A 19,338-nucleotide genomic window follows, 5' to 3' on the forward strand; every position below is an offset into this window, starting at 1 on the left:
AACTTTATACTGGCTTGATACATCAAACTTCAAAATGAAATCCTTCTAGAAATGTAAAATAAAGGAAATTTATGTTGACAAAAAAAAAAAGAATGAATGAGGAAGACTCAAAGTCTTTCAGAGGGTTATTACTGTATTTAGTATAAAGAAAATTTTATGATAATTGGTTTAATTAGAGATGGATGCAAATGGTTGGTTTCAACAGATACAGTAGGTCCTTGGGTTATGTCAGAGATCTGTTCCTATGGCACGATGTAACGTGATTTTGGCCATAAGTCAGAACCCACCTATATAAGCACCTACGTCACTCACATGGAGCACATACACAGCAGTAATGAAGTGAAACAGTAAAAAAAAATTAAAAGAAAGATAATTCCTGACCTTTACTTGTGGTAAATAAATAATAAAAAACATAAAGCACATATGTACATACGTCGAAATGACGGAACTTTTTTTTTTATGAATACTGTAAATGGGAGATGGCGACGTAACCACGAAACGACGTAAGTTGAGTCTGACATAACCCAAGGACTGCCTATATTAAGAAAGAGGTAAAAATAACTGGAATGTCATAATGAATTGCAGGTTGAGGTAAAAGCAATGGAGGAATCAAAGGTAACTCCATCTTTTTTGCTTATGCAACTAGTGGCATGGTTGTATCACATAGCAAACTGTGGAAACGTGAAGAGGAGCATATTTTGGACATGTTGGGGAGATTTTGTGTATTCTATTTTGGGCTTGTTGAGTTTGAGGTAGCACCTTTGAGCCACCCAAGTGGCAATATCAAGTAAAAAACTCAATATATAGGGTGGGGCAAAAGAAGGTTTACAGTTGTGAGCATGTGAAACAGTTTATTCTTGTATTATTATTTAGTAATTTTTGTATTATTTTCCACACAAACAACTGTAAACCTACTTTTGTCCCACCTTGTAAATGTAGCTCAGAGAAGAGGCCTGGGATAAACTCTTTAACCTTTTTCTAGCAGGTAGAGCAGTTTTAATTTATACTATGCAGAAGTGGTGTTTGCCTTAGACTCTCGATTCCAATAATTACAGGCTGTTGTTGTTCCTTGTGATTAAGCCCCTATCCCAGTGGTTGGCAAACTCATTAGTCAACAGAGCCGCAGTTTGCCGACCACTGCCTTAGGCCAATATATAAACACTACAGTTTTTCCCATAGGACCAGACTCTACATGGGTGAAATTAAACTACTAAACATTGAGATCTGTAAATGGATTTTAGTTCCTGAATTCCTGGTTTCTAAAGGCTACTGGGAGCATGGATTTAAGTGTGACTGATTAACTCTACTTCCTACTACCCTCTCCCAACCTGCTAGAGTAATTGACTTTTTCACAGATAAGGAGGAGGGTAATATCTTTCTTCAAAACAGCAAATACATAGGCTCCAAAATCTCTTTACTTCTTTTGGCATCAGTTCCCTGTAACTATACATGTCTAAGAGACTGCCTTTCTCATGCTAAGTAATTAGACTCTTGTATGCTCTCATCCAACAAGAAAGCCTGTCTTCAACAAGAAACTCACAGATAAAAAGACCCATGATTTACTGAGTTTTATTGTATATCTTTTTTTTTTAATATATTTCATTGATTTTTTTACAGAGAGGAAGGAAGAGGGATAGATAGTCAGAAACATCGATGAGAGAGAAACATCGATCAGCTGCCTCCTGCACACCTCCTACTGGGGATGTGCCCGCAACCAAGTTACATGCCCTTGACCAGAATCGAACCCGGGACCTTTCAGTCCACAGGCCGACGCTCTATCCACTGAGCCAAACCAGTTTTGGCTTTATTGTATATCTTACAAAGAACCACGTACATTAAAGTACTGAATAAACATATCAAATCATGACTTTATGCACAGATAGACAAGAGATATGGAAGAGCAAGAGAGACAGTTATCTTTAACTAGAGGCCCGGTGCATGAAATTCGTGCACTCGGGAGTGAGGGGGGGTCTCTGCACCCTCTTGCAGTCCAAGAGCCTTTGGGGATGTCCGTGGGCAGCAGGCCTAAGCCATCAGTCAGACATCCTTAGTGCTGAAATGGAGGTGGGAGAGGCTCCTGCCACTGCCGCTATGCGCACAAGCTGTGAGCCCAGCTTCTGATGGAGCCCAGCTTCTGATTGAGCGGCACTCCCCCTGTGGGAGCACTGACCACCAGGGGGCAGCTCCTGCACTGAGTGTCTGCCCCCTGGTGCTCAGTGCACATCATAGCGACCTGTCATTCCGCTGTTCTGTCGATTTGCATATTAGCCTTTTATTATATAGGATATGCAAATCTCATTCAAACCACGATTTAAAGTGTTTTACAAGAACCAGCAAGAAGAAGCAACCCTGGCCAGTGTGGCTCAGTTGGTTGAGCATTGTCCCATACAAAAAGTCTCTGAGTTTGATTCCTGGTCAGGGCACAGCCCAGGTTGCAGGTTCAGTTCCAGTTCAGGGTGCATACAGGAGACAACTGATCAAAGTTACTTTTTTACATTCATGTTCTCTCTCTGTCTCTCTGTTTCTGTCTCTCTCTCTCTTTCTTTCCTCCCTTTTCCCTCACGCTCTCCTCTCTCCCTCTCCCTTCATCTCTAAAACCAATAAAAACATTTTAAAAAGAAGTTAAGTTGATCTAGAGCACTAAAAGAATTCTTAATTCATAACATAAAAATAACAACATTACATGATTTGTGAATGTAAAATGCCTGAGGAAAGAGCAAGGAAAAAAGCATTTCAATAAAAATAGCAACTTTTTAAATATTTAAATATACTGGCTTCCCAAAGTCTTTCTTCCTCTAAAAACTCTACTTAAGATGAATTGGCTCATTTGTTTCAAAGGAAATTTAAAGTGAATTAACTTTGGAACACACACTAATGCTGGAATGTGAGAATATAAATATAAATGTAGATTGAGTTCTGTGTACTTTAAACTTTAGTCAATCATACATAAAACCAGTGGTTCAGAAGCACCTACTCCAATATTTCTCAAAGTTTGTTTCAAAGATCACACTTAATACCTAATCCTGAATGATATTCAAAATAAAAGAGGGATTGTGATTATACAATTTTTGGAAAGTGTATACAATACTATACTCTTCTTGCTTCACAGAATATAACAGCATATTAAAGATTCCATAATTATGAGGCATCTCCCAGTAATAAAACCTAAACTCCTTACTATGGCATAACAGGATCTAAATAAACGAGACCTTCACTGTATGTTGGACCTCATTCCCACCACTATCCATCTCAATATTACACTCCAGCAACATTGGCCTTCATGCTGGTCCTCAAATATATCAAGCTTATTCCCATATCCAGGCCTTTGAATTTGCTCTTTCCTCTAATTTGAAAACTCCATCCCCCATCCACATCATAGCATGGTTGGCTCCCTCATTTCATTCACAGTTCTACTCAAATAACAGCTGCTCTGAGAGGTCTTCCTTTATCTCCTATCTAAAATGAACCCCACCTCTGCCATTCTTCATCATGTATTCTACTTTAATATACTTCACAGCAGTTTTATGTAGCTGATATTAATGTTACATATTTGTTGTTCACCTACATCCATCCCTAAAGTCTTAGTGTCATAATGATGAGGCCTTCTTCTGTCTTCTTGAATGTTGATTAAACAGTACCTGGAGCAGAAATACTCACTGAATGAATGAATAAGCAAATGAATGAGTAAACCTGTTTACATTTGTTTAACCAAGTATTTCTTTTTTTTAATATTTAAATAACATTTTATTTCTGAATATAAAAGTGATACAAGACTATTATACAGCACTTTAAAAATGTAGAAAACTATAAAAAAGAAGTGTATATTTAATTCATTTTCTTTTTACACAAATGGAATCATGTGCTATATAATATTTGGTAAAGTATTTTTCTTTTAATAACATATCATGAACTTGGCCTCATAATTAAATATTCTTCAAATATAACTTTTAATTAATGTTTAGTGTTATATCCCATGGATGAATGATTTACTTTATTTTTTTATATTTTTATTAAGGTATTATATGTGTACATATCTTACCATTGCCTCCCCCACCCCACTCCCATACATGCCCTCACCCCCCAATGTTTTGCATCCGTTGGTTACTCTTATATGCATGCATATAAGTCCTTCGGTTGATCTCTAATTTCCCCCACCTCTCCCTAACATTCCCGCTGTAATTTGACAGTCTGTTTGAAGCTTTACTGTCTCTGTATCTATCCTTTTGTTCATCAGTTTATAATGTTCTTTTATTATCCACAAATGAGTGAGATCATGTGGTATTTTTCTTTCATTGACTGGCTTATTTCACTTAGCATGATGTTCTCCAATTCCACCCAGGTTGCTACAAATGGTAAGAATTCCTTTTTTATGGCAGCATAGTATTCCATTGTGTAGATGTACCATAGTTTTCTGATCCAGTCATCTGCTGGCAGGCACCTAGGCTGTTTCCAAATCTTAGCTATTGTAAATTGTGCTGCTATGAACATAGGGGTGCATATATCCTTTCTGACTGGTGTTTCTACTTTCTTAGGATATATTCCTAGGAGAGGGATTACTGGGTCAAATGGGAATTCCATTTTCAGTTTTTTGAGGAAACTCCATACTGTTCTCCACAGTGGCTGCACCAGTCTGCATTCCCACCAGCAGTGCACGAGGGTTCCTTTTTCTCCGCATCCTCGCCAACACTTGTCGTTTGTTGATTTGTTGATGATAGCCATTCTGACAGGTGTGAGATGGTATCGCATTGTCGTTTTGATTTGCATCTCTCAGATAATTAGTGACTTTGAGCGTGTTTTCATGTATCTCTTGGCCTTCCTTCTGTCTTCTTTTGAAAAGATTCTATTTAGGTCCATTGCCCATTTTTTTTATTGGATCATTTATCTTCCTTTTATTAAGTTGTATAAGCTGCCTGTAGATGTTGGAGATTAAACCTTTATCAGTGATAACATTTACAAATATGTTCTCCCATACAGTGGTGTTTCTTGTTGTTTTATTGATGGTTTCTTTTGCTGTGAAAAAGCTTTTTATTTTTATGTAGTCCCATTGGAGATAGAGGAAGATGTAAACAGATGGAAGAACATACCATGTTCATGGATTGGTAGAATCGACATCATTAAAATGTCCATACTACCCAAAGCAATCTATAGATTCAATGCACTCGCCATTAAAATACCAACTGCATATTTCACAGACCTAGAAAGAACTCTCCAAAAATTCATCTGGAATAAAAAAGACCCCGAATAGCTGCAGCAATCCTGAGAAAGAAGAATAAAGTAGGTGGGATCTCAATACCAGATTTCAAGCTGTATTACAAAGCCACTGTCCTCAAAACAGCCTGGTACTGGCACAAGAACAGACATATAGATCAATGGAATAGAATAGAGAATCCAGATATCGACCCAAACCACTATGTGCAACTAATATTTGACAAAGGAGGCATGAACATACAATGGAGTCAAGACAGTCTCTTCAATAAATGGTGTTGGGAAAATTGGACAGATACATGCAAAAAAAATAAAACTAGATCACCAACTTACACCATACACAAAAAATAAACTCAAAATGGATACAGGACTTAAACATAAGACGGGAAACCATAAAAATACTAGAGGAATTCACAGGCAGCAAAATCTCAGACATATGCCGAAAGAACTTCTTCACTGATACTGCCCCTAGGGCAATGGAAGCCAAAGAGAAAATTAACCAAGTATTTCCAAAATTGTTTGAGTGTGGTATTCTTCCTTCATGTGACACATATTAACATCATAAGGAACTAATGTTCTACAGAACACTTTTCAGAAAATCTGATCCCAGCTAATAAAATCTGGAAAAAGAGAATTTTGCCAGAGGCTTAAGAAGAATAAAATAGTCTGGTTGGTGGAGTATCTAAAACAACTGGAGAACTGTTAAAGCCCTCATGCTAGTTTTAATTGAGGAGAAAAAACAACAACTATTAAATATGATCATTAATATGCTTAATCTATATAAAACATTATTTTGTTTTCAAAGATTCTTTTACCTTATCTGACTGGTCAATTTATAAATTGTTAAGTCTCTATGCTTAAAAAGAAGTAATTACAAAAGGAGGCAGAGGTTACATTAACCAAACATTCTATTTGTATTAATGCAATAAAGAAAGTTATGATTAAGTTACCTAATGAAAGAACTAAACTCGGTTAATTAGTTAACTTATTTAAATAGGAAGGTGAAACAACATGACTCAGTTGTTCTTTATGATTAAAAACTTCTGTCTCCAACATATAAATAATATTCCACTTTCTATTTCCTATTATATTGAGGTAATGTTTTAAATTCACATCTAGAAACGTTTAATTAACTCTTGAATAATTTGAATGATAAAACCGTGGTCTCAAATAAGATTTGCTGTCCAGCTGGATCTACTCTTATTGTTTCCATTTATGTTAGCGTATGTGAACTAAACTTATACAATTAGAATAAAGTTAATGAGGTCTTTAACTCACCAAGAGGTAGAAGGGTACTTTTTATTGTGTTACAAAGGCAAAACTAATGTCAGCAAAGGCTTCCCTCAAAGTCTGGAGCATAACAACTTCCCTTCCAGCTGCCTGTTTGGGGTGGGGGTGAGCGTGGAGATGAGGGTGGCAGGCCCAGAAGGCTTTGGATAGTGAATATAAGGAGATAATCACTATTCTAACATTCAGCATGCTCTTTCTCAGAATATTAGATAATAAAAAGCAAAACATGAACAAACGGCCTAATTCTCAATCCCACAAATAAGAAAGCTGAGCAGTTCCAGCATTTCCAGAGAAACTTGTCTAACAGAGACACAAGAAAGAGCAGTGATGAAGGGTTTCAACTACATGTTAGTACAGAAGGAAGGAAAGAAGGTGAAAAAAAGAGAAGGAACGATGTGGTTTTCCACTTTAATGCTATAACTGGCACAACTACAGAAAGAATTTTAGATATTCTGATTTTACAAGGAACGGGGAGGAAATGTTAGAAGTGATTGTGCCCCTTTTTCCCAGAGCTTGCATTATGCAATAAGGACAATGCATTTATGTTATAATCAGCAATCTCATGAAAAATAAAATTGATATTACTCACTGAATAAGAGGCTACTTTTCAGAGAGAAAAGGTTATTGAAGATCTGCATGTATTAGAGTATGAATTTTAAATGATTTTTCTTAAAATGTCTTATGTACAAAGAATAAATGTTAACCCCCAAATTTTAAACTTAATGGACATTCCAATGTCCATTTTTTAAAACATTTAAAATCAATTATTACTTTTAATGTCACTGAATGACTCTGCCTATCACTCCTTTATCTGTAAATTCCAGGAGAATAGCATATCCCTGACTAGAGGTATATCTTTACATAAGCAGGTTTTCATTATTTATCAATGAGTTCAATTCTCTTAACATGCTAATGAAATGCCTGTAAAACATCAATAGACTTTATGAGACTTCCATTTCTACTAGTATGACCATCCAAGTACAATGGCAATTTAAAAAAGAAAGAACGAGCCCTAGCCAGTTTTGCTCAGTGGATAGAACACCGAAGGGTCCCAGATTCGATTCCGGTCAAGGGCACATACCTCGGTTGCAGGCTTCTCCCCAGCCTAGGCCCTGGTGGGGGCACATGCAGGAGGCAACCAATCGATGTGTTTCTCTCACATGGATGTTTCTCTCTGTCTTTCACTTTCTCTTCCACTCTCTCTAAAAAAAAAAAAAAAAAAAAAAATCAATGGAAAAATATCCTCGGGTGAGGATAAATATTAAAAAAAAAGAAAGAGTACCATGACTGAGAATCAACAGAAATAAACAGACTATTAACCCATCAAGACTTCAGGAATTGGAACTATAAGACATATTAAATAATTGTGTTTAATGTCTCAAAAAATAAATGTGAAGTTTGAAAATATAAATAATGGAAAGCATATCTAAAAGTATAAATAGAATTTCAGAATATTTAATTTATACTTTAATAATTTTTAAATTTTTAATTTGAGGTAAAATCATTAAATACGGCTAATAACATAAAAAAAAAAAACTGGAATACAGACCTAAAGAAATCATTGATACACATCATGGAAAGACACAGAGATGTAAAATACACAAAAAGACTCAGCCAGTGTGGCTCAGTGATTGTTGACCTATGAACCAGGAGGGCCAGGGTTTGATTCCCGGTCAAGAGCACATGCCCAAGTTGTGGGCTTAATCTCCAGTGTGGGGCATGCAGGAGGCAGCTGACCAGTGATTCTCATCATTGATGTTTCTATCTCTCTCTCCCCCTCCCTTCCTCTCTGAAATCAATAAAAATATATTAAAATACTCAAAAGGGATTTAAGAGATCTGAAAAATGAAGTGAAAAGTTTTACCACTCATATAATTAGAGTTCCAAAAGGGAGAGAAAGAAGGGGCAGAGGTAATACTAGAAGACTGAAATGGTGAATAATCTACAAATTCAGCAAGTACTATACACTGAGTGGCCAGATTATTATGATCTCTGAATGCATAATAATCTGGCCACTCAGTGTGTGTGTGTGTGTATGTATATATATATATATTAGAGGCCTGGTGCATTAATTCATGGTCCGGCCAGCCTGGCCAGGGGGAGGGGACAAGGGCTGTTGGCCGGCCTACCTGCTGGTTGAACACCTGGTCGAAGGGACAATTTGAATATTAGCTTTTTATTATATAGGATATACACTGAGTGACCAGATTATTATGCGTTCAGATATCGTAATAATCTGGCCACTCAGTGTAAATCTCAATAAAATAGTTTACCTATATTAATGTCAAATGAAATATACTTTTTGATAAAATTATAGAGGGCAACTACACAATGACAAAAGGCCATTTTATCAAGAAGATATAATAATTCTAAATATGTATGTACAGGTAACATGGCCTCAAATTATATAAAGGAAAAACTGATAAACTTATAAGAGAAAATTTGAAATCCACAGTTATAGTTGGAGATTTTTAACTGACCTCTTATTATTTGGGAAAGTAAAAAGGCAAAGAACTCAGTAAGGGTATAGAATATTTGAACAATCCAATTAGCATATCTGATGTAATGTACAAGGTAGAACACTGCACATTACCAATTACGTAAGACACACTTAGGAAAAAAATTATATTCTAAGTAAAACTCTGTTTCAATAAACGTAATACATATCAGCATTATATACAGCAATTTTACTGACAATAATACAGTTGAACTATAAATTAGTGGCATGAAGATATTAGAAAATACCCATGTTTATTAAGAAATTAAGACTCATACTTCTAAGCAACTCATGGGTCAAAGAAAAAAAATCATAGTTAAAACTAGAAAATGTGTGATATCAAACAATAATGCAATACCATACATTAAAATTTCAGGGACATAACTTGTACCACGTTAAACTTGGCTTCCAATTCTTTGACACTCCTTCCATTGTGATATGGGGTGTATCTTCTCCTCCTCTTAAATCCGGGATGCTCTGAGATTGCTTTGGCCAGTCAATAGAGGAGGGTGGAAGGAATGCCATGTCAATTCCAGACCTAACCTTTACAAGGACTGGAAGTTTCCACTTCACTCTGTTGAAACCCTACATATGAGCAACCAAGTAAGAAGTCCTACTACTCGAAGAAGAAAGCCTGAGCAGAAAGTAGTGTGGATAAATAGAGAGGAATAGAGGGAGCAACACTAATAGAGAGGAATAGAAGGAGCAATACTAACTACATCTAAAGCAGTACTTAGAAGGAAATTTATTCTCTTAAATTATTATATTAGAAATGAATTGCCCTGGCTGGTTTGGCTCAGTGGATAGAGTGTCAGCCTGCGGACTGCGATTCCAGTCAAGGGCACATGCCTGGGTTGTGGGCTCGATCCCCAGTGTGGGGCATGCAGGAGGCAGCCAAGCAACGATTCTCTCTCATCATTGATGTTTCTATCTCTCTCTCTCTTCCTTTCCTGTCCTCTCTGAAATCAATAAAAATATATTTAAAATAAAGAAATGAATAAAGGCTCAAAATTAATGGTCTGAACATGCAGTTTAAGTAATGAGAAAAACAGAAAAATAAACCTAAATAAAATACAAGACAAAAAATAAATATAAGAGCAGAAATGATCTAGAAAGCAAACTTAGAATAAAGAAGAAAAATAAAGCAAAATGATTTTGAAGACTAATAAAATTGACCAAACATAAATAAATAAAAATAAAAACCTAAAATGGCAAAACGGGGGGGAGGGGGAGGAGTAAAAAAGAAAGTCACAAACAAATAATATTTGGAAAGAAAAGGCAGAAATAGGGTATGAGAAATAACCTTATCCACATAAATTCAAAAATTGAGATAAAGGAATTTAATAAAAGTGTTTCCGGAATAAACATAACAAGCAAATATTAAAGAAATGGAATCAGTCATTTAAAATACTTTCACAATGAAAACTTCAGGACCAGGCATAAGAATAAACAAGTCATCTTTTCTGTCAAAGAACAGTTTAGGCAGCCACCATTTTGGCTCACATGACTTGGCAGCCACCATGTTGGCTCATGTGACTTGGCAGCCACCATTTTGGTCACATGACTTGCAGCTCCTCTGGGGCCACCATCTTGAAATGGTAAAGGCCAACCCCTCCCTTTAAATTAGCCAATCATAAAAGACTGTGAGCCTGGCTCCAATTGAGAGGAGGACAGGTCATGTGCATCAGGATTAAAAAGACTAGCAGACCTGCTCAGTGTGCACATGCTTCCAGACCATGTGCTGCACACCCTTCTGCAAAAGTAAAGGTATTTGCCTTGTTGCCTGGCTCCTGAGTATGATTTGTGTTCTACCAAGACCCCTGAATTTGGGGGCTCGCCTTATTTCTTACACAGGTGATTAAATTAGTGAGATTGAGCAATCAATCAATAATTTCAATTTTACAAACATTATTCCAAAGTGAAGAAAAAAGGGAACACTCAAGGCTCATTTCCCTGAGGCTAGCACAGTGATGATAACAGAGCCTTACAAAGAAAAGGGAGTTTGTAAGCCAATATGTCTCATGGAACTGATGCAAAATAATAAGCAAATTATCAATAAATCAAATCCACTACACAAAACATCAGACACCATGACCAAGCTTGGCTTATCCTGAAATATAAAGTATGTAATGTAATTGTCTTAACCTGAGTCCTCACCCCACCCCATCCTCCATCCATGCATAAGGATTCCAAGCAGAGAGGATGAAAATGTTTTTTACTGGCTTGAATTGCCCCAGAGGGAATTAACTCCTCATTTCCAATTTGTGCATAACCTTTAAGCACACACCCAGGGCTTTCTACACCATGGCATCAGAGACGCCCCTGGGCAGAAGGTGAGTGGTAAGAAGTACAGAAAGGTGAGTGCACCTGCACAAAACTGACTGCGCTGCCTGCCACAACCAGTGGACTAAAGTGAAAAATACAAAGGTGTGATCAAATGGTATCAAATGTGATAATTCATCACATTAATAATTTAAAGGGGAAAAAATCATCTAAAGAGCTGCAGAAAAGGAATGCGATAAAATTAAGTGCCCATTCAAGATAAAAATTTAGCAAGCTAAAATAAAATAACCTGAAATGGAAATTACTATCAAAAATTCTATCCAACATTTGACAGGAAGTCCTTGCAAGCACATGAGTTAAGCAGAGTTGTAGAAAATAAAGAAATTCAATTTTTGTTATTTACAAGGAATAAGGTTACATTTACAGAAATACAATGTAATCTTACCTAATAATAGACAAACATGTAAATTGACTGTACCTCCACTATGACCACAGCCAATCAGAGTGAGTATGCAAATTAGAAGGACAAAGATGGCGGCCGCCCAGCTGCTCCAGGCGTGGAGTGGCCAGGCGGGGCAGGATGCCTGCTATGAGAGGGAGGGTGGGGGGCGAAGGGATCTACAGGAGCGGCACTCTGGCTGCAGCGAAGACAAGACAGCAGACTTCGGAGTCAGCAGTGAAGAGGAAGATGGCAGACTCCGGCTGGAGTCTGCAGCAAAGCAGCGAAGACGAACCAGCCGGAGCCTGCAGCGAAGACTAAGATTGCAGACTCCAGCCTGAGTCTGCAGCAAAGACAAAGAAGGCAGACTCTGGCTGGAGCAAAAGCCTGGGTCCCGGGTGCCAGAGGAAAACCGGTGCTGGAAGCCAAGAGAAGGAAGGCCTATTGCACGAATCTCTTCATGCAACGGGCCTCTAGTCTACATATAAATATTTAAAATAAGGCAGTTTACCAAGATTGCTGAATTTGAAATAAAATAGCCAAGTCAATTATACTTCTACTAGAGGCCCAGTGCACAAAAATTTGTGCACTTGGGGGGGGTCCCTCAGCTTGGCCTGTGCCCTCTCCCAATCCTGGAGCCCTCAGGGGATATCCACCTGCTGGCTTAGGCCTGCTCTCCGTGGGGAGTGGGCCTAAGCTGTTAGTCAGACACCTTAGCACTGCCACGGAGGCAAGAGAGGCTCCCACCACCATGGCTGCACTGGCCAGCCATGAGCCAGCTTCTGGCTGAGTGGTGTTCCCCTTGTGGAAGTGCACTGACTACCAGGGGGCAGCTCCTGTGTTTAGCATCTGCCTCCTGGTGGTCAGTGCACATCATAGCGACCAGGCATTCTGCTGTTAGGGTCAATTTGCATATTACCCTTTTATTATATAGGATATTCCAATAACAAATTGTTAGAAGATGTAAGGATAAATACTTCACACAACAATATCAGGAACATCAAACACTTAAGAATAAAACTAAATAAATTGCAAGAATTTTATGGAGATATAATAAAATTTTTAAAAATTGCATAAATATTTAAATATATTGAGTGAGGCACTGTAACTATATGCCAATCCACTTCAGTCAGATGGAAATAGAATTCAGTGAAATCCCAAACCAAATTCTAACAGGAGTGTGTGTGTGTGTGTGTGTGTGTGTGTGTGTGTGTTTGCACGCGCACAATTTAGCAATGTGATTAGAAAGTTTATATGGAAAAACAAAAGACCAAGAAGAGTCATGACAATCCAGAATTAGAAAAGCCAGTTATCAAGATTTTTATAAAGCTATAATAACTGAGACAATTTAGAATGAGGAGAGGGAAGGACAATTAATGAATGAACTACAATTATGAGCCCACAAAGAAATCCATCCATATAAAACACTTGAGTTCTGACAGAGCTGGCATTACACATTAGTGGGGAAAGGATGACCATCTCAATAAACAGTTCTGCCACAACTTGCTCTGCATATGGGAACAGAATCCCTACCTAACACCATAAGCAAGAAAAAAATACAAATAGATATAAAAAGTTAAATGGAAAAAGTAAGAATGTAAACTTTTAGAAAAAAAAAACATAGGAAAATATGTTTATGAACATCTAGGACAGAATTTGTTAAAACACAAAAAACATTAAGGAAAATATTATCAAATTTGGTTATGCTTGAACGTAAAACTTCTGTTAATTGAAATATGTCATTAAGACAAACCACAAAGTGAGAAGACATGTGCAACACATAATTGAAAAAGAATTAGTAGCCATAGTATATTTTTAAAAATCAATAAAAAATACAAATCTCTAATAGACAAATGGGCAAAAACATGAGTCACTTCATAGAAGCACAGATAGCAAAAAAAGCATATGTAAGAAGCTAAACCTCATTACTAAAGGGAATGCAAAATTCACCCAAATGTGAAACCATTTTACACTCACCAGATTGGCAGACACTTAAGTCTGACAATATTAAGTGCTGTAAAAGATGGAGCGTAACTGAACCACTTACACTTAACAATTTTAAAAAATAAATTGGCATTATCTAGTCAAGTTGAAGTGGCTCATACCCTTTGACCCAACAAGTGCATAGCTAGGCATATATATATACTAGTGGCCCGGTGCACGAAATCCATGCGCATTAAAAGGGGATTAATTAGAGGAAATAATTTAATATTGCTATTTGCCCTTTCTCTATAATAGAAGTGTCAGAGATGAAAGAAAATTAGTAAAATGTATATGAAAACCTTCCTCCTGTTAGAGTCTGGGGTGCACCACGTGACCCAGTGTCAAGTCCCCGCCTACCCACATGCACTTCAAAATTGCGTGAGACCCAGACCCAGCCAGCCCCTGCCCCCATTGGGCTAGATCCAGATCTGGCCAGTCCCACCCTTGTCAAGCTCCACTGGGTAGGGGAAGTAGCCTCAGGTCCCCTGGCCCAGCGCCAGGATGGGGGGCGTGGCCTGAGGTCCCCCAGCCCAGACCAAGGTGGGGGGGCATGCCTTGAGGTCCCCCGTCAAGCCCCGCCAGGCAGGGGGGCGCAGGCTCAGGTCCCCCATCAAGCCCCACTGGGCAGGGGGTGCGGCCTGAGTTCCCCCAACCCAGCACTGGGGGTGAACCTTGAGGTCCCCTGTCAAGCCCCACCTGGTGGGGGGATGCGGCCTGAGGTCCCCCGTCAAGCCCTACGGGGGCGGGGGAGGGCATAGCCTCGGGTCCCTGCTGATTGCTCGTTAGGGCTCCTTATGGGAACTTGGCCTCAGCTGTGGGTGCAGCCATCTTTGTGATGGAGTGATGGTCAATTAGCATATTCCCTCTTTATTAGATAGGATATATATATATATATATATATATATATATATATATATATATGGTAAACTTCTGCAGATTTTCACCAGGAGATAGCTAAAGAATGTTTATGACAGCACAGTTTTTAATAGTTTAAAAAATGAAAGTAACTCACCCAGCCAGCGTGGCCCAGTGGTTGAGCATCGAACTATGAACAAGGAGGATAGGGTCTGATTCCCAGTCAGGGCCCATGCCTGGGTTGCAATCTCAATCCCCAGTGTGGGGCATGCAGGAGACAGCCAATCAGTGATTCTCTCTCATCATTGATGTTTCTAACTCTCTCTCCCTCTCCCTTCCTCTCTGAAATAAATAAAATTATATTTAAAAAATAAAAAATAATAAAAAATAGAACTCAAGTGTCCATTAATAGTAGAATTAATAAATACATCCTGAAATAGTCACATACTGGAATTTTCTATACAGCAGCAAATAAGGAACCAAATCCTCATGAAATAACATGAGTCTAAAAAAAATACTATTTATTTTAAAAATAAATCACCATAAAATGCCTATAGTGTGATTTCTTGTATATAAAGATTAAACTGCAAAATTAAAAAGATGATCTTTTAGGGATACACACATAAATATCCTATATAATAAAACCCTAATATACAAATCAATGGAATGGCAGAACGACCTGTTTCTATAACACACTGACCACCAGGGAGCAGATGCTCAATGCAGGAGCTGCCCCCTGGTGGTCAGTGTGCTCCAACAGGGGGAACTCTGCTCAGCCACAAGCCGGGCTCATGGCTGGTGAGCACAGTGGTAGTAGCGGGAGCCTCTACCGCCTCCGCTGCAGGTGAGCAGTAAGGAGCAAGGGGTCCTGGACTGCGAGAGGTATATCTAACCTAAGGGATCAAGCCTAAGCCAGCAGGTGGACATCCCTCAAGGGGTCCCAGACTGTGAGAGGGTGCAGGCCATGCTGAGGGACTCTCCCCTCCCCGTGCACAAATTTTGTGCACTGGGCCTCTAGTCTATATATATATATAAAAGGCTAATATGCTAAGTGTCCCTCCCTCAGTCCAACCAGTTGCTATGAAGTGCACTGACCACCAGGGGTCAGACGCTCAACACAGGAGCTGCAGAGCTGCAGTGACTTGGCAGCAGCGGTTCTCAGGTGACACACCTGAAACCAGAGAAGAGGGAGCCCAATTCCTCGCGGGGCTGCGCGATTCCACCTTTGGCCATAGCCATGGATTATGTTGTTGCTGGGACACTGTACCCTGTACGACAGCAACTTTGCAGAGTCCCCTCTCCCACTCCAAGACCCCTAGGGGGATGTCAGAGAGCCAGTTTCGGCCCAATCCCCACAGGCCAGGCTGAGGGACCCCACATGCCGGAGAAACACCACTCACTCCGCAGATGCCTTTCGAGCCACAATGCCCCCCCAGGTGCAGCAGCCAAGGAGGGATCGTGGGAGGTTGGCTCCAGGGAATGTCTGTCCCATCTCGCCCAGTCCTGCCCCACCGGCCACCTTCTAATTAATTTCCTTTCAATGTGCATGAATCTGTGCACTGGGTCACTAGTTAAACATCTAAAGAAAAGCAAGAGAATGATAAATGCAAAATTCAGGATAGAGACTACCTCAGTGAGAAGAGGAAAGGATGAAGCAATCAGATGACTTGAAAGGTAATGATAATGTTATTTTTCATAAACTAGGTGAACAAAGAATGCTCATTATAATTCATTGTATCTTACATATAATTTACATTCTTTTGCATACACTTAAATATTTTTAAAAATATTTAAAACAATAGAATTTCTCATTTTTTAATGAATGTGATAAGCAGTATAAGATCAAACCTCAACTTAAAAGTACAAACATAATTTCTGGGTGCAGTTTGACATCATATATTGATGTAGTGTAATAATATCCTTTCTCTTTCATGTGAAGCAGTGTCTATCAAAAACAAACCTGGAAAACAGCCAAATACCCAAGCTGCCTGTCAACCTAAGAAAAGCAGTACAATCTTGGTACAAAACTAGAGACCCATCAAATTTGCCTTTTCCACATAAATAAAAAAAAAAAACATGTGTTGTTGTTTTACTAGTAAGGAAATGATAGGCAGCACACAGTATGACCACAGAAGCATTGAACTCTACTCACTAGAATCTGTAGTTTATAGAATTTATTCTGAATATGACATGAATGAATCCATAGGATAGAAAAAAAAAAAAAGAGTTCTGATTCAGGAAAGAAAACACTAGAAATCAGATCTACTTTATAATCATATGATAAATTCTCTGGAATATTGCAATAATCAAATTTCTATGCCAATAAACAGTGTGTCTGAAGTTCCTTTTCTCATTAGTGTATGAATGACATCAGGGATGAAATGGGAGGTTTAAACAGACTAGACATGTACATGGTTATTAAATATTTGCATATATACACCAATAAAATTCAATATCAATCAACATTTTGTATAGCTTTTCTAATGAAGAAAGTACAATATCTGGTTACAAGTTATAGATTTTGCCATCATCCCCAGTATTTCTAAAAATTATTTTCAGTATTCTGATATAACTTTCTCAAAGATTTTTATTATACCTCATCTGTCATATATATTATAAGCAAACAGTGACAACTCTAAACAAGACTCAAGGCACACCTAGGAATTCCTTTGCTTTTTAGAAATTATTGGTCTATAGACTTTTACTGGACTAAGGAAAAAACATGTTTTATAAGTAAGGATTTCTGGAAAAACACTCATTCTTTTGGGTTATTAAAGTACTTTTTAAAAAATGTGTAGATAATATTTCTTTATTTAATTTTTTAAGTTTTTATTTATTTCAGAGAGGAAGGGATAGGGAGAGAGAGAAACATCAATGTGAGAGAGAAACATCAATTGGTTGCCTCTCATGCATACCTCAACTGGGGACCAATTCACAACCTGGGTATGTGCCCTGACTGGTTATCGAACTGGCAGCCTTTCTGTGCAGGGGACAATGCTCAACCAACTGAGCTACACCAGCCAGGGCTGTGTAGGTAATATTTTAAGCAACATTAGTAAAAGTTCCCACTACCATAGCTTACTCTTGAAAACTACCCTTTTAAGGCAGGGGAGGGTGGATGGTGGGTGGGAAGAGAAAAACCAAAGCACTTATATGCATATATGCATAATTAATGAACACTGACAATAGGGTGGTGAAGGCCGGGGCAGGGGTGGGAGGAGTCCACAGGGGTAGGATAGAAGAGATCAATGGGGGGGAAAGGAGCCATATATAATACTTTCAACAATAAAATTTTTTTTAAAGTTTTTTAATGAAAATATTTTTTTTAAAAAAACTACCCTTTTACCCAAGAGGTTTTAAGTGTGAGATCATACAAGTATACTGTTTAACAGGGTATATCTTGTCAATCAGGGCAGATTATGGCATAAATTCCAATGTCAGGCTTTATGGTTACAAGAATCAGAAATTTAGTGAATTGTCCTGGCTCTTTTTCAGGGAGCAGTAAAGCATGTGCGCATACACACACACACACACACACACACACACACACACACACACACACTACTCCATCTGTACATATCCTAAATTCCCTTGAAAAACACTAAAGAAATGTAGGAGAAAAAATCCACTAATTACAAGTACTGCATTGTCAAGAAGGACAGCTGAATAGGGCAATACCCATGTTAACTATGTGAATACGCTGTGTGTGGAAACTGGGAGAGGCAGACCACCTCCTTCCAAAAATGGAGAAGAAACACTGAATACGGTTTTACTACTAGTTTTACAGAGACTTCAGAAATACACAATTTATGTAATTATAAAAAGATGCTATGTGTCTCTAAAACTGTCTTCAATATTGGTATTATGTGGGAGGAATGGAAAAAGTGGGAACACATGAAAGAAAATGTTTAAGCAAGTGTGATTAAGTTCTAGATTTGGCTAGGTATAATATAACGAGTGCAGGGAATCAAAAAGGTAACAACAAATTTGCACGTATGAAACAACTTACTTTAACTTAACATGGCCTATTAGTCTAGTCAAATTTATCTTGTTTTTGTTTATACTCACACCACAAAATAAATAAACTTCTTATTAAATGAGGGTTACATTTTTTACAACACTTCTTTGCATAGCCTGTTTTTTTTTTAAGAGACCACATGGATATAATGTCGATTTCATGGTAATGAATTTCAAGAACATTGTTTCAATTATTATAATGCTTCCACACCAAGCAATGGACTGCATTGTCAAGTAGTTGCTCCAACTTATTTATTGAAAAATACTTAAACCATAAGTATTTATTCTGACTACTGAAATCATATTAACAGTGCTTAATTGATGACCAATTAAGTTATCAATAAATGTAAATAAATGTAACAGGATATATCAAAAACCTCAATATATTGAGGTGATGATATTCCTCAAGGGGAATGTAAAATTATAAACACCATTTGTTTCTCCTTGTAGGAATATATATTTTCTGCAAAAATTTTATATTCTCTCCCAGAAAAAACACACACCTTAATTTATGAGGTCTTTTTAAAAAATGTTTTTTTATTGATTTTGAGAAATAGGAATGGAAAGGAAGAGAGGAAAAAAATCCATGTGAGAGAGAAACATCGATCTGTTACCTCTCAAACACACCCCACCAAGGACTGAAATCAAAACGTGGGCATGCGCTGTGACTGGGAACAGGAATGGAGCCAGCGACCTTTCAGTGCACAGGATAATATTCAACCATCTAAACCACTCAGGCCAGGGTTTATATGAGGTCTTTAATGATTAA

Source organism: Plecotus auritus, assembly GCF_963455305.1.
Source record: "Plecotus auritus genome assembly, chromosome: X".
Taxonomy (NCBI): Eukaryota; Metazoa; Chordata; class Mammalia; order Chiroptera; family Vespertilionidae; genus Plecotus; species Plecotus auritus.